The sequence below is a fragment of the Athene cunicularia genome (assembly GCF_003259725.1).
Source record: "Athene cunicularia isolate RWA chromosome 9 unlocalized genomic scaffold, athCun1 chr9_part1, whole genome shotgun sequence".
In the NCBI taxonomy this organism is placed as follows: Eukaryota; Metazoa; Chordata; class Aves; order Strigiformes; family Strigidae; genus Athene; species Athene cunicularia.
The window spans coordinates 17,809,164-17,832,467 of NW_020799110.1; the positions used below are offsets into that span (position 1 = coordinate 17,809,164).

Sequence of the window (23,304 nt, forward strand, 5' to 3'; positions counted from 1 at the left end):
AAACGGCAGAGAAAATATTTTCATCTTTCAGAATATTTCTTTTGGCCTGATTCAGTAAGGGAAAGTATGAACCAGCTTTGGAAGTGGATGCCTGTTGGTATGGGTCAGTCCTGCCGTCATTGCTAAGGCAAGCTGCGTATGTTTAACTTAAATGGCAGCGAGCATCATGGTGTGAAGGGCCCTGTCATGTTCTGACAAAGTGTTCAGTAGTCATCTATTGCTCACGGGTCTCCTTTCCCTGTCCCACACAGTGTATGACAAGGCTGCACGTTCCTGGTCTGTGGCTGTTTGTGTAAAATCTACTTGTTCCAAATGTGCTCAGTCCTGTCAAGTTTCACAGTTTGTGCTGAAATTTTTGGCCTTGACTAGACGGGTACGGTTCCAGTAGTGAGGTCAGCAGCAGAGCTCACGCATACGCAATAGGAATGAAGTGTCATCAGCAGCTGGGTTACAAAAATGCAGTGGGCTGGGGCATGAGCTGGACTTGTCCCCACTGCTATTGTGGCCACTCACTGTTGAAAGCTTCATCTGCTATTGAAATGTGCCCCCCTTCCTGGGGCTTTGGTTTCTGGCCTTGCTGGAATAATCTGTGATCACTTGGTTTTTGTGGTTGGCTTTTTTTTTTTTTTTTTCTTGTTGTTGTTACTCTGATCTCCACTCCACTTTTCTCTGATGGAAGCTTTTCCTGTTATCCTGCTGCTTAATGAAGAATCCTCTCTGTTTCTGGAAGAGATGTTGAATTGAATTAAATGGATTAGAAGAATCACCTAGAAAAATGTAAATATCTAGGTTTCTCAAATTTCTTTGAAAATATAATATGGTGAAGCCTGCTTTTACTTCTGCTGTTCCTTTCCTTTCACTGTTTGGATTCTTTCACCTGTAGCAAAGTGTACAGCTACATGTATTTTTTCCAGAGTTAGTGGGACAGTCAGTTACATGGGAAACTGCACATTTGGGATGTTGCAGGAATGTACCGTAGGGATCACTGAGTCTCTGGTGTGGTACTCAAGAAAACTGATTTTGCAGGTAATACAAGTATTAGCATTATTTACACTTAATGTAAAAAGAGATGATCTGAGACTGTGTCTTCTTTGAAGACTTCTCCCCCTCTCATGTTGGTTGTGGCATTCCTGGTTTGTGTTCAGTAAAATGCAGGTGAATGGACTGAACATGTGTGTACCTCTCTGTATCCTCTGCTGGAGCTGTGACTAGTGTGTTCTTCAGGTATTTAAGGGTTGTTTTCCGTGCTGGGAATGCTGGGGCTCCAGCCCAGGGCTTGCTATGCCTTCTGGGTATGGTTTTCATTGCTGTGTTTGCAGCAGACCTTATCGATGGTTATAAGCAGTGTGCTCTGATTTTTGGCTTGACATTTGTGGCAGCGGCACTGGTTGAAACGATGCTGAAAATATTCTGAAATCTTTCTTTAAAATTATTTCCAAATGTACCCTCTGTGCCTGGTTTGGGACACAAGGATTGGGAGCCCTCGGCAGTACAGCTGGGATTTTGGAGCTGCCGGCCTCAGCGATGCTCCCATGAGGACTCTGAAGTGGTTTTTGAAAACAAGCAAGGTCTTCATGCAGTTTCGTGTGCCTCTCTGAGAGATGACTGCTATTTGCTTTGAAACGTAAATTTTCCTGGAAGCTTGATGCCAGACATTGTTTCTAGATAATAAATCCCAGTGGGTGCATAGTTTCCGAGGTCATGCTGCTTATAAGCTCTGTTTATAAGTTTTCCTGCTTCTCTTAACATGTGTGGGATAGGGATCACTGCATCCAAATACATTTTCCCCTGTTGTGGGAGACGCAGCAGTTGCTGGTGCTGCCCAGCCTCATGCTGCAGTGCCAGGTGTGCCTGAGCTGAGCTTTGCCCACGAGCCCTCCTTTTGGAGCAGCTCTTGTGTTTCTTCTGCAGATGGCAAAGTTGGTGGGCTTGCACAAGTCGGGGTTGGGTAGTGGGGAGCAGACAGGTGTGCCGTGTTGTGGAGCTAGCTCCTGTCCCACATCCTGCCCTTGCCTCTGGGTCTGGGTGGGAAAACACTGCTGTTTCAGATGCTTTTCCTGGGCATGCAGTTGCCTTTGGCCAGGTGGTCGCTTGGCGTCTGCTGTCATCTACACCTGACCCAAACCACTGGAGAGCAGCTAGAGAGGACCCACTTGCCAACTGCTGCCTCCCTGCTTTGGGCCTGGACATCATTTGGTGAAGTGGTTTCATAAGGATGTGCAAATGGCTAAGTGTTCATAGTAGGACTTCAGTGATTCTCTGTCTGCTTATCTGGAAATTCAATATTCTTACCAAACCCCACAGTTTTGGGCCATTTCTGGGCAAGAATTTAATAGCAGGTGACTGCAGTGTATTCTCATATTGCTAGAATTTATTTCTTTAATAGCAGAGTTCTGAATCTCTTCTAATGTGCTGTGAAGCACTGTGAGGGAGAGCTGTGGGTGGGTGGGATGAGACAAAGCGAAGTGGGTGATGGAGGGCAGGAAGCTTCAAGTCTTTCTTTACTGGGGCAAGTTTGATTCTCTGAACCCAGAGGCTTAATTTTGCCATCATGTAACTTGTGCAGCTTCTCTGAAGTCTGTGGGAAATAAGTTTGTGTAGGGTTGCTTTACCATAGTCTTTAGGTTGCTGGTGTAATTTACCTCCACATCATTAAGATACAGCAGTAAAACAGTGTAGCTATTGATGGCAGTGAAAAAAGTGAAAGCAGCAATACTGGGAGTGTTGCTGCTCACCTTCTGGCCTGGTTGCAAGCGTTGGTCTCCAGGGTTTCATAAACGCATTGCTTGTTTTGTTGGGATTTGTAACTGTACCCTGTAACTGCATCTTCAATCTACTGATACTTTTAGATTTTGGGATGATAGACTCTGTTGCTGAACACATATGTATTACCTGCATCCACTGCTACCTAGCATGCACATCAAATGCCTTTCTCACGTCAGGAACGTTTCAGCTCTTCACTAAAGAAGAGTCAGACTGGGCAGATCATGGGTGTATCATGGGTGTGGTGGTTTTATGACGAATGTTTGCATGTGTTCAGACAAAATGTGGTTTTAGGTGCTACTGGTGCTTTCAAAATCAACTTCTCATCTATTTTATGTCCAGTGTTCAGATGCATATGTGTGTTTAAAAATGTAGTGTACAGACAGTTGAAACAATAGTTTTCCAGTTTTTAGAAAACCTCCTTTTTAAACCAAACACAAAGAGGTTGTAAGTGGAGAGCACACACAAAGCTGTCTAGGCAGAAACCACTGTGAGACATGTATAGCAGGACTGATACTACTACTGAACTCTGGTTTCATTAAATATTATGTCAGAAGGAAAAAGTGGAAAGTATTTGAAACTTAAGATTGAGTCATGTGGATGCAAATGTCCGGGAACTCTTACAGCCCGGTATTTTGGCACTGTATAGCTTCAGGATATCTTTCAAGGCATCAAAGTTTTTGCACTAGTTTGCTGCTATGACTTTACAGCAGTCAGGGATCTTTAAAACAAAGCTCTGTGATTCCAGCAAGCTCATCTGGCACCACTTAGCTTGGGCAGTTCCTTTTTTCTACATTATTTATTCTTTGTAGAAAATGAATGGCTCTGGAAAAATGCTAATTTTGGGAAGCATTCTATGACCAAAAGAAAATCAAAATCAGTGACTGCCTTGTGGAAAGCCCCCCGGGAAATGATCTTAAGGGTTAGTTTATAGTGTACTACTGGTTTCTGTTTATGAAGCTGACAGCCTGTTTGACTAAGAAAAATAAAATAAAAAAAAAAAGGCAGCGATTTCCTTGAAGGAAGAGAAACTAAAGCATTCAGTCTAAGTAGTTCAGAATTTTAACTGCCAGTTTCTTATTTTCCCTTTGTCACTGTGGCAGTCGGCAGTGGTGTGTCGCAAGCGTTACCATTTCTGTCCGAGTGTGATTGAGTTCTCAGCAGAGACCTTCAGCTGGGCGGCGGGAGGTGTGCTGTGCTGCCGAGGCTTTGTGCTAGCATCCTCGCACATAGAGCAGTACGGTGGTGACTTCATTTGTGATCTGGCTCTCTGTGTAAGGAAGATGATAGTCTGGCCCAGATGATAGTCGGGCCACATGTAGATGTGTAGCTAAAAAGTCCCTTTAAGTAATGTTTAGTACTTGCCTTTTTTTTTTTTTTTTTTTTTTTTTTTTTTTTTTTTTTTTTTTTTTGGTCACAGTGCTTTCAGTGTATAATATTTGAACTTATTTGCACTTCAGATAATAGCTGGGAAAGTTACAGGTGACACTAGTGTTAGTCTTCTGTGCTGTTTCTGATTAAGTGCATCAGAACTCTTCGATCAAAGATTTTAAATGTTGATGATTGTAAATGTGTCCTGAGAAGACTTACTGTGGCTTTTCATGATTTGTTTTTCCTGATGAAATACTGAAAATATGGAGTGAATCAAATATACATACACAAATATACATCAAATATGAATCTTTGATGTATAGAATCTTAAGGAAAAGGAGCAGCTCAGGGGCCTTTTTTTGGCTGTTTCATTCCCCTCTCTCAGCTTAATGACTGGTTGTGCTTCCAGGCAGTGTTATCAGCTAAATTTCTGACCTGAGTTACTAATAATGAGTTTTACTGACCAAGCTATGCTATGAGTGCAGTGCTGTTCGGTTTGGCATCTCTGTGCCGTAGCACCAGTGTAGTCATTGCTCTTGCGCCATACCCCTTTGTGGCGTTCCGTCCGTGTCATGCCAGCAAATTTTCAAACGTCTCCTCATGTGAAAACATTTTCTCCAGATACATTTGATGGGAATTGCCAAGAACACTGAGAGCAGATAGAAAGTTAATTAAGTGTCCTGAAGCTCAGATCTGTGGCCACCTTTCTTCCCGTGCCAGGCTCCCTCCTGGTTTGAGAGATGGTTATTCCGTATGTTTTGTGTGAAGCTTTCAGAATGACCCTGGAGCAAGTTGCCAAGTATTCGGAGTCTCCATTTAGGGCCAGGCTTTGCCAGAGAGCATTTTACCTGGTGGACTGAGCTCTTCTGAAAACTTTCCCGTTCATTCAGTGACTGGAGAGAAATGATGTTCAGAGTCTGGTCCCACCAGTGGAGTAGCTGCCCTGAAGATCTTGCAGTGGGATCTGATCCAAGCTCCACTGGGGTCAGTACCAACCTTGAGCCTGCCTGGATTGTAGAGCAGTGCAGCAATCCTGCCCATGAGGCTGTTATGGGAGATCCACAAAGTTTGTATAGTCTAATTTAAAACAAACATTTCTCCATGCTATGGAGCTTCTTCCTGAGATGGTCTGCTGGCTGGAAGCCAGGACAGAGGAGTTTGGGATCTGCAGAGGACCAAGGGCATGGGACCTCCATGGTGATGGAGTCAACATCACATACATCCTCCGAGCCTTCAAGTTTCTAGCTCTCCATTCCCTCCCTGAGCCTGGGCGTTAGAGACAGAAGAGACGGTTGGATGCAGCATTTCCTCTCAGAATGGCTGAAGGGGGAGGCTCTCCAGAGCGAGTCTCAGCTGCTCTGCAGCTTTCCTGTAGCTGGGGATGAGCCTTCCTGCTGTCAGGATTAATCAGTGCTTTCTGAGCCGATGATTGTGATACTGACCTGAAAATGGTATAGTTTCTTGGGGAGGAAAATTACACCGCCCTGCAGTCATTCTGGTTAAACAAAACAAATTTTGTTCTAATTCATCAAAATTTCCCAGTCCAAATTAAGATGAAGAAGTTGATTTCTAGTGTTACATTAAGAACTTCTGTCCTCAGTTTTCTAGTATTTCTTTCTGCTGGAGAGAGGAATACCACAAGAAGCATTGTGTCATGGTGTACTGGTTCTTCTGGCTCCAGTTTGGAGCTGGAGAGTGTAAAGAGAAGCAGCAAAATTGTTAGAAAAAAAAATGTCAGACTTCAAAAACAAGGTTTTATTTTTTTTCCCTGATTTGAGACTATTTATTTAACAGAATCTTTTTCCCATTTTTAGCTTTTCCATTTGGACTTTTTTTTTTTCCCCCCCAGTTTTTGACCAGAAATGTACTTTTTGGAACTTAGGCGAACACTAAGCTGCAGCTCCCTGAGGTGCCTGGGTGTTGGGGCGAAGCAGGTACCTCTGCCCTGGCTTGCTGCACTTGTGTGTATGTGGAAGGTAGCAGTGGATTTCTTTCATCTTCCAGAAAATTGTCAGTTTAAGTGCATCAGATTAACAGGAGTAAGTCAATACAAACATTGGAGAGAGGATTTTGGCTGTGTGTTGCTATGCAGCTGGGGATTTCAAATTGTCTTTTGGGCTGAGTGATATTTTCATGGGATTGTTTGTGAGGGGACTGAGGAAGTATTACTTCAGGTACAGAAACGGGCAATTTAACAGATTTCTCATACATAGCTATTTTAAGGCAGAGGTGAACCCAAACCTCGAAGCATTTGTATGTATGTGCAGAGGATGAAGTGAAGTGTTTCTGTGGCTGTCTTGCTTATCCCATAGTGTCCATATTGTTTTCTGTGCTGCCAGTCCCAGCATTGCTCAATGATATTAAATCAGTTTTAATGTGGGGTGGGTTTTTTGCTTTGTGGTTTGGGTTTTTTTCTTTCTTCTTTTCCCTAGTCCATGGCAATTTTCTGTGCCTGACTGTAAATTTCAGTCAGAAAATATAGAAGCTTGAATCTTGTTCCAGGGCTTTTAAGAAGAAGCCTGTACAGTGCAGATCTACACAGGCTTCAGTTTTCACAGCTGTGCTCTGTTGTTTGGATTAGAATCAGAAAGAAGGATATTTTGAAAATTTTATGCTGCTCCTCTCAATAGTTTGGCTGAAGTGACCTATTGAGCTTGGTACTGTGTGTTTGAGAAGATCCTGATAGTAGAGACAGCTTTGGTGTCTCCTGGTAAAATGAACTGCCGGAGGGATGTGCAGTGCTGTTAGGTTAATTCTTCCGGCAGGCAATGAAGAGTGAACCCAGCAGTGATTCCCAAGACACCTGGAGCCCAGTGATCCTCCAGCAGAGGACAAGGCACAGAGGTCAGCCTGGACTGCCCCTGGGAATTGTGAATTTGGGGGAAGCTGATCACATGCTATTTGGTGGAGCATCAGTGCCAAGGTCTGGAGAAGGGATGTTACTCTCCACAAGATTGTACAGTTCACTTTGATAAGTATGTGTTAAATCAGTCAGATTTAAGAATGCAGTCTTATCTCCATGCCTTTGATTTAAATACATTAAATTTTATCTTGCCATTTGAGATGGCAATATAACTTTTCAGTGGTTTGTAAGGAATGTTTGGAAGCATTTGTGAGTGACTGTTTTGTTTTGAACTGGTGTTTAGAGGATCTTTTTTTTTGTTAAAGAGCCTGAAGCTTGGTGCTAGGATGTGTAACATTTTCAAAGGGGGAACCTTTTAATCTTGTACCTCTAAAATAAAGAGTTGCTATAGAAGGAAGAGTTGCACAGTTTGAAAGGCTACAGGAACTGAGGTAGGTCCTGTTGTTGCCTTTGTCTGCTGATCAGCGTTGATTTAGTCCTTTCTCTTTCTTGTAGCTTTAAGGTTGCATGTGAATCTCTGTACCTCCCCTTTGCAATCCTACAGCTTCTGGCTCTGTAATAGGACACATACAAGGAGTTATCCCACTGCAGACTTGGGATTTTGTTTTCCTCAACAGTGACAGAGTTCAGATTATTTTCTTGTGGTGTCCAGTGGGGACTGGGGTTGCCTGGTGTAAGAAATATGCTCATCAGAAATACCAGGCTTGCTTTAGGGTCTGTAGAGGTGAAGGGTGGCCTTTCTGTGCATCGCAGCCTGGGACCAGTCTCTAAATAAATGAGGTTACTGCCTTTCATAGTCAAGGGTGATGAAAAGCCCTGGCACTTCAGGACGGTGATAAAGCACTCACTGAAGTTCTAGTCACTGCTTAGTTGTTCCTTTCCTTAAGCCCCTCTCCTATATTCTTCTCATGTTTAAAATGCTGACAAGTTTCAGGTTGCAGAAGTGGTAGAGCTCATCTCCTCTAGGGAGATTCACATTTGAAGAGATTGTAAGCTGCAAGTGACAGCTGAAATAACTCATGGTAAGATCTTCACCTGGAAAGAGACATCCCAGAGCTGCAGTTTAGGGCTCCCACTAGTTTTCTGAGCCTGGGACTGGGCTCTAGCAGGTCAGAGCAGGGTCCAGGTGTGTGGGGCAGCAAGGTCTGTATAGGTGAAGGTTTCTGGGGATTTGTTGGAAAGACAAAATCTAAGGAGGCTTTGGATTAACATAAAATATTTTGTAGAGATGTGGACCTTCTGGGGGCAGGAGGAGTGAGTTGTCAGCTGGGGACCAGAGAGGTCTGAGTGGCCTGGGGGCACGCACAGTCCAGGAGCCCCATCTGCAGAAACCTTTCACTGAAACGGCTCACTTCTGGTTGATTTAAATTATCTTCAGAGGGCATTTATATTCTAATTTCAGGTTAGGATTTTTATTTCTCAACATCAGAAGTTACTCATGCTGCTTACATATTAGAAAAATAGCCCCATGCAGTGGGCAGCATTGACCAGGGAAATGCCCATACCTTGTTTGTTCTGAAGTTTACTTGCACCAGTTCTGGAAGTAACAGCTTGACCTTTCGTTCCTTTGTTATTGTCTCAGGGTGTTCGTATGTGGATGTGGAGCTTTCCAAGATAAACAAAGTAAATATGGTTTGGCATTTAAATCACTAATGTTGTATCAAGCTAGAGAATTTCAGAAGCCATTAATGTCATAAAAAGATGTCATTTTTTTTCACTTGGGATAAACTATGCCCCTGTCTATATGTGGGTATTTTTTTTGGTCCAAATTCAGATCATGAGAATGTTGATATAAATCTAAGTGCTATGACTAATGCCAGTGGAGTTCCTCTGTAGTTCTTTTACTCTGATTGAGAAGAACCTTCATGTGTATTTAAGAGTCCAAATCTTAGATGTGATTTATTTTCTTCCTTTTTTAAAGAGTGGATGTATGTGACAAGATTTAATGTCTCAGAGAGCTGAACTGAATGTTTACGTATGACTCTCTTTTGGAAAGTGTGTGTTATTGAAGTCATTTTGGACCGGGCCCTAATGCTGTTTGGATAAGGGTCTGCTACGTATCCGACAGAGGAACGTCTGTGTCATGCTGTGAGCTCACCGCTTGCTTGCTTTGGGGTGGGGGGAAAACAGCTTTACAAAATATTTATGGAAGCGTTAATAAGCCTCACAGTTCCTCAGTTCCTCCCCTCTGCAAGGAGAAAAGGGAGCGTGAGTGCTTCGTGGAGGGTCGGTGCAGGGCCGTGGCGGCTGCCCCAGCAGTAGGCTCGGAGCATCCCAGGCTGTCGGCCCCGGTGCCCTGTGGTGCCCGCAGCCTCTTGGCACAGCCTGCAGCCTGCTGCCCAGCTTCGGCAGACATTTTCAGTTTTCAGCTGAAAACTGTGTTTCTTATTTGTGAATCCAGTCAGTTTCTGAGGCCTTTTCTTATTTTCATATTTTATTGTGAAAACTTCATACACTTGTTTCTTCAAAGGGTTTTAAATGCCCATTCTACTTTTTAATTTTTTTCAGCATTTCTCAGGAACAAACAAGGGTTTCTTATCCAGCAGCTGTCGTTAGAGAGCAGTCTGCCTCATCCCGGGAAAAAAGGATTGTTCCCAACACTTTGTTATTCTCAAATCCATGCACAGGACAACAGGAAAGTGCAGTCATAGTCTTCGTTACCCCAGAATCTATCTGGTGATTTAAAATTATTTTTTTTTTTAATTTTTCAACAGCTTTCTGAGAGGTTTTTAAATCTGGTCTCTTTACTGACCTTTACAACTCGGTATAAATCTGAATAAAGTCAGACTGAAACATTTGCTTTAAAATGACTTAGTCCTTACAGTGTCATACCAGTGCCATAGGTGACTTCCCATATTGGTAGTAAAGTGATGCTGTGAGTTTAAAGAGTCAGATAACAAAGTTAGTCATTGTTAATCATTGCAATTGTGCTGCAGAGCCATCAACACAGAGTGGTTATGGCTGTGTAATACAGTTTCCAGAGAAATTACAGTCTTTGTGGCATCTCGGTTAGTAGGTGTCAACAGGCAGCAGTACAATTTTATTTAAGATAGAGTTTTATTAAAGCCCTTTTATTAGGACTCTAGCTGAAGGAGCAGGTAAAGTCTCCCTTCGCAATGCCAGTGGGCTGGGCTGGCTGAGGAGGGAGCAGGGTCCATTCTGGGGGACTTGTGAATATTTTGCAATGGGAACAAACTGACACAGCACAACTTGTCTGTCTGTTGGAGGAGTGACTTCCAAGCATATCACCACCTTAATGTAATCAGTTTTTTCACTTGGAAGGAGGTGATTGTAGCGCCAGCAATGTCAAGGTGACACTGTGCACTGGATCCTCTGCGCTGTGCAGTGACCTTACCCTGGTGAACAGAGGATGTGATGCTGTCTGCTCCAGAGTAATACCGCTTGCTTTGCCCCGGATGGTTCACAATACTTGACATTGTTGTCACACTCTGACCCTTCTAATCTTTCCTGTGTATGGACATGAAGAGGGTACAGAGATGCTAAAGTCCAGATCTCCAGCAGAGCAGGGAGTTGGGCTGGCAGCACACGCTATTGTAGAGATTTGGACTGTAATCTTGTGCTTTTGTAAAATTCTCACATATGTGGTGGTTTGTACAGGTCCAGCCTTCATCAAGGCTGTGGAATAGAGTTTGGAGGCAGGTGCCTGCCTGAGACTGCTGTGTCACTCGGTGCCTTCATTTGCTAATGTGCCTTGGTCTGACCAGGGGCTAACGGGCTCCATAGCAAGAGTTTGTACTGTAAAGGCTGCACAGTGATTGACTGCTGAGGCTGGTTATCCCATGCAGTGGTTTACTGCACCCTGCGTATGAATCCAAGGTTTGCTCTAGGAAATACTTAATGCTGTTCTGCTTTGTAGACCTGGGGGTCAAAAGGGAATGTGTTTTTTCTAGCTAATCATCATTGCTTGCAAACTAATTGTGAGTAAAACAAAGCAAAGAGAAAGTGCGTGGAGTCTGGCCAGCACTTAGTAATATCAGAACCAGCTAGTCCAATGCAGTATCATTTCTCAGACTTGATTTTACTGAACTTTTGTGGGATTTTTAAATTTTACACTATGTAGTTTATCTTAACTTTCACTGTGTGGTTGTTCTTTGTATTTTGCTTTTTTTTTTTAGCCCCCAAGCCAATATAAAGAATTATTTTAGACAGTGGATGTGGTATGGCTTAAAAAAAAATGGTTGTTGATACCAGCACATACCTTATAGATACTCCACTGGAAGTGAAGGGTCTAATGGGCAGGATGCTCACTTACAGGGGCTGTATTTGCAAAGATCTGGAATATATCTCCATTCCTGGACAGTATTTGGTGCCGGAGATATGTGTTCTTCTTTGGACCTGGCAGAGGATCAGCAGGGCACTTTTGGTGGCAGGGAGGCTGCCCACTTCCCTGCCATGTGAGTGAACATTTCCTTGTTTTTCTCTCTTGGATGTGCTGTGTTTTCCTATCCTGCTAGAGCAGCCAGACCTCAGATGCTGTGTGTTTGTCTGCTGAGATACTGGATGGACAAAGGCTGAGTCCTTACCTGATGAGCTGAAGAATTATAATGGGAAGCAAGATGATTTCAGTTTCTAATGTACATGTTTCGATTAAATGTCTTGCTAACCCTGTGTTAACCCCTAACACCATGTGGTTACTAGTATAAATATTTATTCTTGGTATGCAACTACAGATATGTGGTAGGATTAATGCTAAATTATTAGTACATATTACCCAGTTTAAGTAAAAATTTTGTGAGACTGCTTTCTTTTGTGTTTTTTGGTGTTTGGCTTTTTTTTGTTTTAATTGGCAAGAGAATGCACAAATAGGGTTCAGATGGCCAGAGCCTCCAGAATCTCATTATCTTAATTGAAAAATGTCACCCTCTGACATTAATAAATTATTTAGCTAGTCCATGATTTAGTCACTGGGGAGAAATGGAATCAACTGTTACAACCATCCTTCACTTCTAGATGATGAACTACAGCCCACAGCTCTTAAGGATTAACAACTCTGGATTTAGAGGACATTTTGTATATTAGAATATCTCAATTCCATTATATTTGGTAACATATTCTTCTGGAATACTTTCACTTAGAAAAAACTGGAAGGTGCACAAAGGACATCCTCCTGTGTTCTCTAATGTCACTCTTCAGCATATTACAGCCTGCAGATGTGTTGCCAGTGCTCTGCCTCTTCTTCTTTTTTTTTTTTTTTTTTCTTAAATCAAGATGTTTTGTTTCTGTTGATGATTTTTCACTTACTAGAGGAAATACGTTGTTTAGACAATGTGTGGGGATTACCTGTGTATTGAACTACCTCACTAAACAAGTGATTAATTCTCATCCAAATGTACACTGTGCTCTGTGCATGGATTTTATGGAGTCTTCTGGAAAAGAAAATATTTTTCTGTCTAAAAAAGCATTTCCTACCCGGTGACTAGCCATAAAAGAAACAGCTTGAAAATATTTCCTGGCCGAAGGAAAGGATCAGTACATACTTGTAGTCTGCCATTGTGGTTACATCACTATGTGTTTTTCTAGCACTTCCTCAGTTTTTCTGTTTTATGTACCTAGTGTTAATAAATATAGGTACAGAAATAAGTCTGTCTGAGCCAACCAGTTTGATCTTTTCTTTTGCTAATGCTGATGCTGGGATTTTACAAAGGATAATCTGAGGACTCAGGCTTGGCTTTGCTCCTGTGTGAAATCACTGTTAAAATACTGAGAACTTTGCTGCTGGATCAGGGCATGAGGGTTATGCCTTAGGTGTTTTCTTTTTTTTTTTTTTTTTTTTTTTTTTTTTTTTTTTTTTTTTTTTTTTTTTTTTTTTTTTTTTAAATAAAAAAAAGAACTAAATCATTGGGCAAAATATAGCATTAGTATATTGAAGGAGAGAAGCGGGTAGGACAGTGTGCCCTGCTGGAGCATCATGTATGGGCTGTGCACCACACAGAGCTGTGCAAGCGCAGCTGAAGTTTGCCATGAGATGTGTTTCAGAGCACAGCCAGTGAGAGATGGGTTTTGATGACCAGCTTTTGCCTTTAGAAATAAAAGTGTAGTGTTTATTTTGACTTCTAAACCAGGTTAGTGGACAACTATTAGCCGTACCAGGCAACATGCAGCGCTTTTTGCAGAGCTTAGAAGATGTGGTTTATGCTGTCACCAGTCAGCAAAGGAAGGTTGGGGTTGGCAATACTGGTATTTCCAGAAAATGAGAAATCAAAGATGGCAAACATGTATGTCCTTAGGATTTCTGCTCAGCCTCCTAATTAATGCAGGGTTTTTGCTGTTGTCTTCTGGCTTTGCCAGCTGCAGTACTCCATGGACCAACCCAGGGGTTTTTGACACTTTGCGGGCAGTATTTTGCTGGTGTTACTCCCTCTTAGAAAGCTGCTCAGCAAGTCCTCTGAGCTACCTGTAACTCAGGAGGATGAAATGATTCCAAATTGTGAGTACCCTGTTCCCTCTGACTTTTCCAGTATTACTTTAGTTGTTTTCACTCTGGCGCTCTCCCGGCCACCTCTCCGAAGTTGGGTGGTGTATATTTCCTAACCAGGTGCTTCCTGGGCGGCTCTGCAGTGTGGCCATTTTCTGGGTGTCCTGACACTGAGGTTTCAGTGTAATTTTGCTGTTGTATTGTTCTTCAAACGACTGCTTAACTTGTCTGGTTTCTTTGCCGATTCCTGGCAGAAATGTTTGCCTTCTTTCAAATCATGTATCACTTTAGCCTGACCCTCTGCCTGGGATGTCTGTGGTGCCTCATTTTCTATAGACGTGTGATTATGTGTGATTTTCTGCCCTAAATTGTTGTTGCTTTTTAAAGATTGGCTTATATCTGTTACTGTCGCAGACAACATCTAAACCAGCTGATTCTAAGATGCTCAGATAAACCTGGAGGCAAATGGAGAAGATTCCTAAATTTATTCATCCCTGGCACTATATCAACTGTGACAGTTTCAGTACTAACAGATATGTTACAGCTTTGCGAGATCAGGGGTGAAAGCAAGAACCATTAGGGATGGTAACTTCTGTGGTGCCAAAACCCAGGCTAGACAACCCCAGTGGTTCTTCAGCAGCTGCAAAAATAGGTTTGAAATGTTTTTGAAAGCCATAAACAGATCCTGTAAACTTGCTCTCCTGAGTTATGGAACATCTCTCAGTAGCTGAGACCTGAAGACTGTGAGCTATTCATGCTGGATATATTCGTATGTGAATGTACCGCAGTATGTACCAAGCTGTAAATGGAAAAGCCATGCCAATCAGAATAATAAAAATAGGGGGCATGTCCCTAATAAACGCTGAAGTGTAATTGCTGTAAAAGTGTGCACGTATTTCCAATAACAAAGGTCTCACTTCTGCAGAACTTCAGCCATATTTGTAGTTTTACCTACTGTGAGCAGCCGCTAGTGCTCACAGGCCTGTGTCTTGCACAGGAAGGCAGGATCTGATTTCTTGCAGAACTGAGGCCTTGCTAAGTATTCAATATTTCAATGCACATGTATGTTTTCCAGAATTGAAAACATCTTTTATTCCCTGGGCTGAGCTAGCAAGTCAGCACAGAAGGCAGTCTGCTTTATGTTTATCAATTTGGGGAGAAGTCCAGCTCTTGTGAGAGTATTTCTCATCTGCCAAGAGCATCAATAGAAAGTTTAACTATCTTGTACTCCTTTTAAAAAAAATTACTTAAATATGGCCATTCAGAACGGCGTTTATTTCTTTAAATATTGCAAGTAAGGCGTTAGTGACTTTAGGGTAGAGGGTTTAACTCCGTGGTTTCGGAAGCGTTGCCGGTGGCTGGCCGCTGCTGGTGGCTTGGATGCCGTGTGAGGATGGGTGTCTGTCCCAGGTGGTGCTGCGGGAGCATCCCCCCTGCCGCGGACCAGCCCCGAGTGGGGAATCCCGCCCCGCCGTACCCCTCATGCCCCTCGGTGCGGGGGCTGCTGCCTGCAGGCCGGGGCCTTTTGGGGGCACCTGCAGAGGTTTTAGCTGTGGGCTGTGTTTTGTGGAAACGGATTTAAGCTACTGCTCAGTGCTGCCATCTATGCAGAGTATGTTCAGAGAGAACAAGCAGCCTGGTCCTGATGCATTAGTTAAGCTATTCCGTTCATTTTAATTAGTCTAATTTGAGCTGTGATGTACGTGTAAAATGGGCCTTGATCATTTCGGGGCTTGGCTGAAACCCTGTGATCTAGGGCTGTAAATAAACCCCTGGCAGTGAGTGAATGCTGAAGGGCTTTAGAAGGGTCTTTTCAGATGATTCTTGTACCCATGTGTGGAGAAACAGGGATGTGTAAAAGGTTTCCCTGGTAGCTGAGGCAATTTTAAAAGTCTGTAATGGTGTATTTTACCATCAGAGTTTCTTAATTATTAGAGTTCTGGCAAGAAAATTTCTTGCATAAATTGTGTCAGCTTATTTCACTAACTGGACTGCAGGTTTATTACTACTATGAACTTGGTAATTAGTTTGTAATCTGTGCATAGGCATTTCATCCTGGCGGTTTTCTTGCAGAGAATAATTTGCCTTTTATTTGTTGAGGGTGGTTTTTTTGGTGAAAACAGGACTCCCATTCATGATGGGCACAGCAAATGTAGTAAAACACTATCATAGATGGGATTTGTTGTACGCTATGGATTTATGTCAAGAATGTTAATGATTTGTTTATGAATAAGTGAGCCTGTAGTATTGTGAAACAGTATCTGGCAGGGCTGCTGAATGGACATTTTGAGAGCAGAGGATTCTTGAACTGAATAAGCTGTAGATATTTGTATGTCAAACTAGTCATAAGTAGTCATGGATTTTAAACAGAAGTGTTTATTTAATGCATTATCATCATCTACAGTGCTCATCTGGCATATGTATGGGTACTTGATAACAAGCAAAGAGGTTGTTAAGTATTTTTTAAGGGCAGTTAATCTCCTTCTAGTGGGCTTTAGTTTAAAAATAAGGTTTTCTTCCAGAAAGCAACACAAAGCCTTAAGCAGAGCAGTGTGATGGTTGCAGAGTCAGTGTGGATCAGGAAGGTACTCTGGATTTGCAGTGTCTTGTTTGGGTGTAGTACCTAGTTTTGCAAAGCCACTACCTGAGTTTCCTGATGGATTTATCACTTGGCTGATTCAGTCCCAAATATGCACCTTCCTAGTGAGGGCTTGGGAAGGGTTTATCACTTTCCTCTGATCCCTGTTTTCTTGGAAGGATACCTACCAATGGATAGGAGAGGTTGTTCATTCCTGTCTTACATGAGTCCAAAGACCAGTATCTCCTGTGTGTTGGGAAGTACTTGTGAGAAGTGAAACACAGACCCTCAAAAGAATAATTTGGGGACTAGATTGAACCTCACCCACATGACGATTCCTTTCTTTACCTGTTATAATTTGCATGGTCAAGGTGTGGGATCTAATCAACTGATCAACAACCACTGTCCAGCATCGCAAAGTGAGAGCTTCCTTGCTGTTTTGGACTCAAGTCATTAATCAAAATAATGTGTGACTTTTTGTGCTATCATCATAAAGTTTGCAAAAAATGGTTACAGTATCTATCCTCTCTCCAACCATCCTTCTTGTAATGAGTTTTTTAACTGGTTAAATGGGTGCGAATGCTTAACTTGAAGAAGGGGTTGTTGCTCAAGTGAGATTAATGCATTTTTAAATGTAGCTAAGCCTTTTGAAAAACTGGGGGCAGAAGATGATGTGTTTACCATTGTAACAGGAAGCTTTGCAGTGTGACTTCATGCACCATGGGCAGCTGAAACTAAAACTGAGGGACTTCAGAGCTGGATTCAGGAAGTGCCAGAGGTGTTGGTGTTGGTGTTGTGCATCCAGGCTGCTGTGTGGAGCATGACTAAATTCTGCCTGATAAATTATGGCATTTCTTGAAATAGTGCTTTGTACTTTTTAATGAGCTGGGCTATCAGCTCTGCATCAGTGGATGGTTAAAATGAAGAAAGAATTGCTTTAACATTAAAATTGTGCCTGGAGGACTTCTCTGAGAAATTGCTTATGATTATTAAGTGAATATAATACGTTAAGACAACCTTGCTTCTTTGCTGTTCTTTTTTTCTTACTGAGTGTGGTTTTGAAAGTTAAAACATGTACAGATGGAAAGTAATGTTAAATGGGAATGGCTTCTCTCCGTTTGAATGTGTATAGGGAAGAGAGGTAAGACACAATTTATTGAGATGGAACTTTTATAGAAGAATTTGATTTCCTCTAAATACAGTTTGATTGTGTGCCAAATGGAAAAGAGGCTGAAGCCAGAGTAGTTCATGTGCTGAACTGGAGAATAATCTCTTCCAAACTGAATGGGCTGAGGAAAAAATGAGCCTTGTGTTTCTTGTTCCTTCTGCTGTGTATGCACATGTACAGCTAAATAAATGGGAAGATAACCACCCACTGTGACGGTGATGATGACAAAGCAGCCGTGGGGGCAGTGGGGCTATCTACAAATCTAACCTCCTGTGGGGCAGCAACACCCTGGGAGTGTTTTATGCAACCTCGGGCAGGTAGCATGGGTTGCTGTAGGTAGCTCTGCCAAGTTACCACTGAGATATACCCCTGCATCCTATATGTGTTATTTATTCAATGGTGCATTTGTTGCTTACGCTATTTTCAGAATTGTCTCCTGTTTCTTTCCCAAAATTGTCTTGTCTGAGGTAGTATTTCAATGGGTCAATAGACCTCGAGCTGCATGTTACTCCCATTCTCCAATACAGCAGCACATACTCAGGGAGGAAGGTGAGGAGGGAAACTGTACCAGATCTGATGAACAGATTTGTTCTCTAGATAGATGCTTGTGCCTTTTTCCTACTCAGATACATACTGCACCATTAAACACTATTAAATATTGGCAGCTTCACAATAAACTGCGTTTGTGATTTGTCTACTGTTGCAAGCAGAAAAGGCAGTCCCAAAGCTGCTTCAGGAACGGCTTTACTCTGCTGGGTTGGGAATATCAGTGATAGCCACTAGAGTCTGTTAATTTCTGACTATAATGGTGATAAAACATGAAAGTGGAAGTGCTCATGTCATAGGGCAGGAGTTGGAACTAACCACTTTTATACAGATACTACAGGGAAAATAGATTATAACCACAGCCCTGTTTCATGTTCTGACTGAAGCTAGTTCCCTTTTTATCTTTATACTAGTGATGAAGTGCTGCATGGAATATGGTTTTCAAATGACTTCTAACCTTTATTTCTACAAATTAATTATTTTTTAAAATCTGTGTTGAAGCAGATGTAACTGTCATACAGTTTTTTCATTGTGCCACAGTCAAAACCCATGGTCATCCTTTATGGATAACTACTGCATACACTTGACTGGCTTGAACAAAAGTCAGTGTTGGTAGTTTGTGTTCCTATTTCTGCAGGGAGATGCTGTGGCTCTTCAACCTCTGATCTTCTCTGTTGTGCTTGTTGTGGTGTGGATGATACTGAGATACACATGATACCCAACCAGCACTTAGAGACAGGAAAAAGCAAAACTTGGAACACTTCAATTATAGTGGTTACTGGATTTTACCCAGGAGGGAATAGGCTTTGCTGAATGATCAAAGGTCTCCTGTGCTCATCAGCTGCTCAGAATGGAGCAGACATGTTTATATAACTGATTGTCTTGTAAAACTGTAGAACTGGCTTGTGCAAATAGCTGTTCATGAAAAACTTGACTGATGTTATTTCAGAGGCTTTTCTAACGTCATCTGAAAATCTGTTCCAGACAGAGAACCTGGGATCAAAAATTGAATAAAAATCAGACAAGGATGCCTTCTGCTCCTAAAGCCATCTAAGACTGAAAATAGGGTATTTGGATTCAGAGGTGAACTCGTAGTGATTAATTAACATGAAGTTAAAGATCCCTCTCAAAAATCTGTGTCTTCAGTTACAAGCTTGCCCAGACTTTCCACTTTTGAGGTTATCTGTTTAAAGCTTTGCTTCTGGACTGAAATGTCATACCTTTTTTTTTTTTTTTTTTTCCCCCAAACAAAAATATTTTAGTTGCGGTGATCTCCCAAGTAACTTACCAACAGTACAAATATTTTTACAGACTTCCTTTTAAGAAATGTTAACACTTGGAAAGTAAGAAAACACCCCTCTGTCATTTATCTCAGAATCAACCCTCAGGAAGAAAAATGTTAATTTTGAGCATTTGGCTCTGACCACCTTCTGACTTACCAAGTGGAGACCTAGCAGCATTTTGTTCCCAGGTGGAATGCTTTGTGCTGGATGTTCTCGAATAGTGTGTAGGCAGAGAAGCTTTGCAGTGGGCAGTCTTGAGGATCTCAGCAGCTGTAACAAAATCTCTGATAGAAGTGAGTGGTGATGAGGCAGAATTGTTGCATAGCTGTTGTATTATTTCCTTTATGCTATATAGGTTCACCAGCTTCTTCAGTGTGGTTTCCTTCTGATAATGGTGCTCTGTAAGAGTAGTTGACCTTGATGATCCTGGCTCATGGGTTGGTGTTTAATTGCTTTCTAAATTATCCTTACTTTCCAAAGGTAAGAAGCTACAAAACCCACTATTAGCTAGACAGTTACATTTCCTAGAAGTATTTGTGGAAGAGGCCAGGAAACTTGACAGACTCCCTCGAAAAGTCTTCTGTGGATTCTTCTTCCATTGCAGAACTGGGGCTGACCCATACAGAAGTGGCACTGGAGATTCATATTAAATCCCTGTATGCATGCATCTATCTGCCTCATATTTGCAGTCTACCTGGTTACTGTCATATCAGTAAATGTTCAGAATTGGGCTCTTTTGTTTTCTCTCTTTCTTTTGCCCAAATTGTCACTGCCATCACTTAGTTTGGTTTAGAGATTTTTTGAAAGAACTGTATGGAGATTATATGCATGCAGACAGCTTAGATAAGCACAGTTGAGAAGCCATCAGTAGGGCTGCAGCATGAAGAATTTCAAGTAGAAAAAAATCCAAATTATAAGATTGATAGCCCTTGTGCTTAGTCAGAATGCAAATAACAGGAGCTGCAAATCTGGGCAGAGAGACATGCTATAAAAAGCATTATCACAAGATTAAGATGTAGAAGACATGTTTTTGCATGGTAATCTACTGGATTTATTTTGACAATTATTTATTTGTGGTCATTGTGGAAGTGGAATTTTTAGCAGTCTTAGTATAATTATAGAGGACTGAATTTGTAAAGCTGCTCAAACATTTTGCATCATGGTTGTGTGGGTTTTTTTCAGCCAAATACATGCTTTTTTTGATTAAAAGAAATATTTGTCTTTAAATGTTGTTTTCCTTGGAGGAATGACTAATTGGTATTCACAAGATTCGGTACTTTAATATTTTATCAGAGGCCCCCAAATTCTTTCGCTCCCTTCTCTTTCAGGGTAAGTAATTTTGGTTTCAGATGCATCAAGTTTGATAAAAGCCACCTTGTTAACATCTCCTGTAGAATTGCAGCTCTAATGTGCTTTGAGGGATGTGGAATAACTACATCAGTGGTGCTTCTAAGTTAAATTGAACGGGGCAAAGGAAGGAGTCAGTGGGGAAATGCTGGGCAGGCAGTTAATTTGTTTTAATTTATTTTAATTTTGTGGGTTCTTTCACATCTGTTTAAGTAGCTGCTCTATACAGGTACACCAGAGACCATAAATGTCATGGGTATTCAGCATACTTCCATTGTGTTGTATTACAGGAATATATATTAGATCTCCATCTAGAGAAACTCAGGGCTTTAACACCCCAAGCCCTTTTCCGTGGATGTTGATGTTCTGTATTATTTAATTTCCTCTAAGCCTGAAACATGTTAAAATATTGTTTGCAATAATTGACATGGTTTGCACCAAGAAACATTTAATAATAATAATTTTAAAAAGTCCCTCCCATTTACATTCCTGTTCTGCAACTTCATTTTTCCAAGTTGAGCCTAAACATGCAGATTCAAAATTGATTGGCTTTTTTCATCACAAAATTATTTAAATTGTAAAGTGTCTGAGAATGGATGGTGGTCAGCAATCAGTGGAGGGGGGAAGAAAGTTGAGTCTGTACTGAGAATAATGATGTTCCTCTTTGTTGCTCTGGGAGACTGTTTATTCTGCAGCTGTTTTCTGTGTGGAAAACTTGCAAGTCATTGCTGTGATGATCAAAGTTGGGAGCAGTTTGGACAAAAGTGAGAGTATCATAACTGAAAAAGAGGAAGTAGCTTTCACATCTAGAGAGGTTGAATGATAATCCTTGTACAGCCTGAAGTCTTCCAGTTCTGCTGGTCTTGCTAGAAAGGAGCATTTGGGTAGTTTTGAGCTCTTCTATTTTCCTTAGTTAAACAATTTAATATTTCCACCATTCGATGCTCTTCATTTCATTGGCAGTGTTGAATTATGAGACTGAAATAGCAATTCAGTTACTACTCTAAAAAGTAGTTATATTCTTCCTGTAGGTGCGTGTAGTAGCACATGTAAAGCAGCAGTAAAGATGAGGGTAATTCTGTTCCTGTTGAACTTGAGATTTGTTTTGCCACATATTTTAGTGGAAGCAGGGATTTGTTTTTCATGGCATATGGGATTCCTAAAGACTGGGATTTGGTTATGAATGAGCACGTGTTTCCAGAATGGAATTACTTGAGTTTGTTTAATCAATTGTGGATTCCTCCAGAGTGACGCTGCAGCGCTTGTGTGAGGAGTTAGCTCTTTTTAATTGGTCCCATATGTACTGGCAGATAGTACATTAATCATGCCTTGGGGGGATAAGGGCATCTGGTTGAATCTCATGGTGCATATTTTATTTCTTTTCTGGAGGGATTTGCTTTTTTTGGTGTGGGTTTTTGTTTGTTTTTTTTTTTTCCTGCCTTTGTTCTAAGAACTGTAGATATGTATAGATGTGTATAATAAATCACTTTTTGAAACTTAATACTCAGCTGAGGGATTAGTTAAGCTTCTGCAAAATTATCTGAACTTTGCTGACAAGTAAAGAAGAAGAAACTGAGGTTTTACAGAGAAGCTGAAGTTTCTGAGCATCCCTGGGTTTGGGCACTTAAATTGTGAGAACTTGGAAGCTTCATCTCCCTTCTCATCAAGGGCTAAGGACTTGTTCTTTGAAAATCAGAAAAATGAAAACAACAGAAAAGATTAATTGCTTTTGAAAAACCTAGAAAACACCATGCAGATTTAACTTCTATATCTGAAGGGTGTGGATATGAGAGAATATGGATATGTAGGTTAGCCCCAGCAAAGGGGAGCGCCATCCTCAGCCACTTCACTTGACTCATTCAGCACTGGAAAAAGCAGAGTCGTTTTGCATCTGGCTTTTTTGGCTCAGTTTAACCAGTAAAAAACAAGAATGTAAATGAGTTGGTTTGATTTTCTTTTGTAAAGGTTTCTTGGTGGGAATCCTGTCAGTTATCCAACTCTAAAGCTTTGTTGAATTAATGAGACACATTGTGGAAGGGTATATTTGATCACTTTCTGTAGACTCCCTTGTTCCTGATGTGGGCTCTCGGGGGTGTTACTTTTATTCACAGCTTTAAGAAGTGGGATGTCCTACTGTGAGAAGTTCCCCTGGGGCTAAGAGTCAGGAAAGGAGTAATATTGCAGGTGAAATGCCTGTGAGTGTAGTTAGGGCTGGGGAAGTCTCCTTGGGAAGGTGCATGGGATGGGACAGCAGTGCTGGCGAGACATGGCTCCCCTCTGGAGCACATACTGACAGTGCTCACGGGGATGTGTGGAGAGAGGGAAGTCTAAAGCCACCAGGCTTCTTTCTTTGCCATCTGCAAGATTTGGGGGGGATGCACCCTTGGGGAGGCTTTCCAAAAAGGCTGACTTGCTGAAGAAGCAGGTCTATTCACTTGGAGATGGCTTGTGTCCATGGGAAGTAGGGGGACCCCCTCTCAGAGACCCTCAGGAATGCCAGGCTTAAATCCTGAGGGTGATCCAGACCTGGAAGAAGCAGTGCTGTAAGTTAGTGTGAAAGGAATCAGTGATAAAATGGACAGCTTCAGAGGAGGGAGTGGATTCTCATTATCTTGTAGCTGTAAATACATTAGATTCATTAGATCCAAAGTTCATTTGGTTTATATTTAAGCAATACATACGCTTTTTTGGCAAGTATTTATGCCCTTTGTTTCTCCATAGTATTAAGCGCAATGTTACCTGTAGCAAATAATCAGGGCAAATTCCCTGTTTGTAGCAGGTGCCTATGTCATCCAGTCCACATCCCTATTTCAGAGAACAAGTCTTAGAAAGGCAAAAGAGGGGTCACTGTACTGCATAACTACTTAACAAGTTATTGATTTATTGCAAAAAAATGAAGGAGAAGAGTGAGAGTGAAAAGCTTGTTTTGAAAGGGCTGTACTGGGGAAT

General features: G+C 41.6%; 1 protein-coding gene across 1 annotated transcript in view; it reads left to right on the forward strand.

Moving 5' to 3' along the window:
• The first annotated feature begins 601 nt into the window (after positions 1-601).
• Positions 602-23,304, forward strand: part of PID1 (phosphotyrosine interaction domain containing 1) — an 86,820-nt gene continuing 64,117 nt past the window's right edge. Inside the window, exon 1 of the mRNA XM_026855242.1 lies at positions 602-777. The gene's annotated coding sequence lies outside the window, so the exon portion shown is untranslated. The remainder of the gene's footprint in view (positions 778-23,304) is intronic.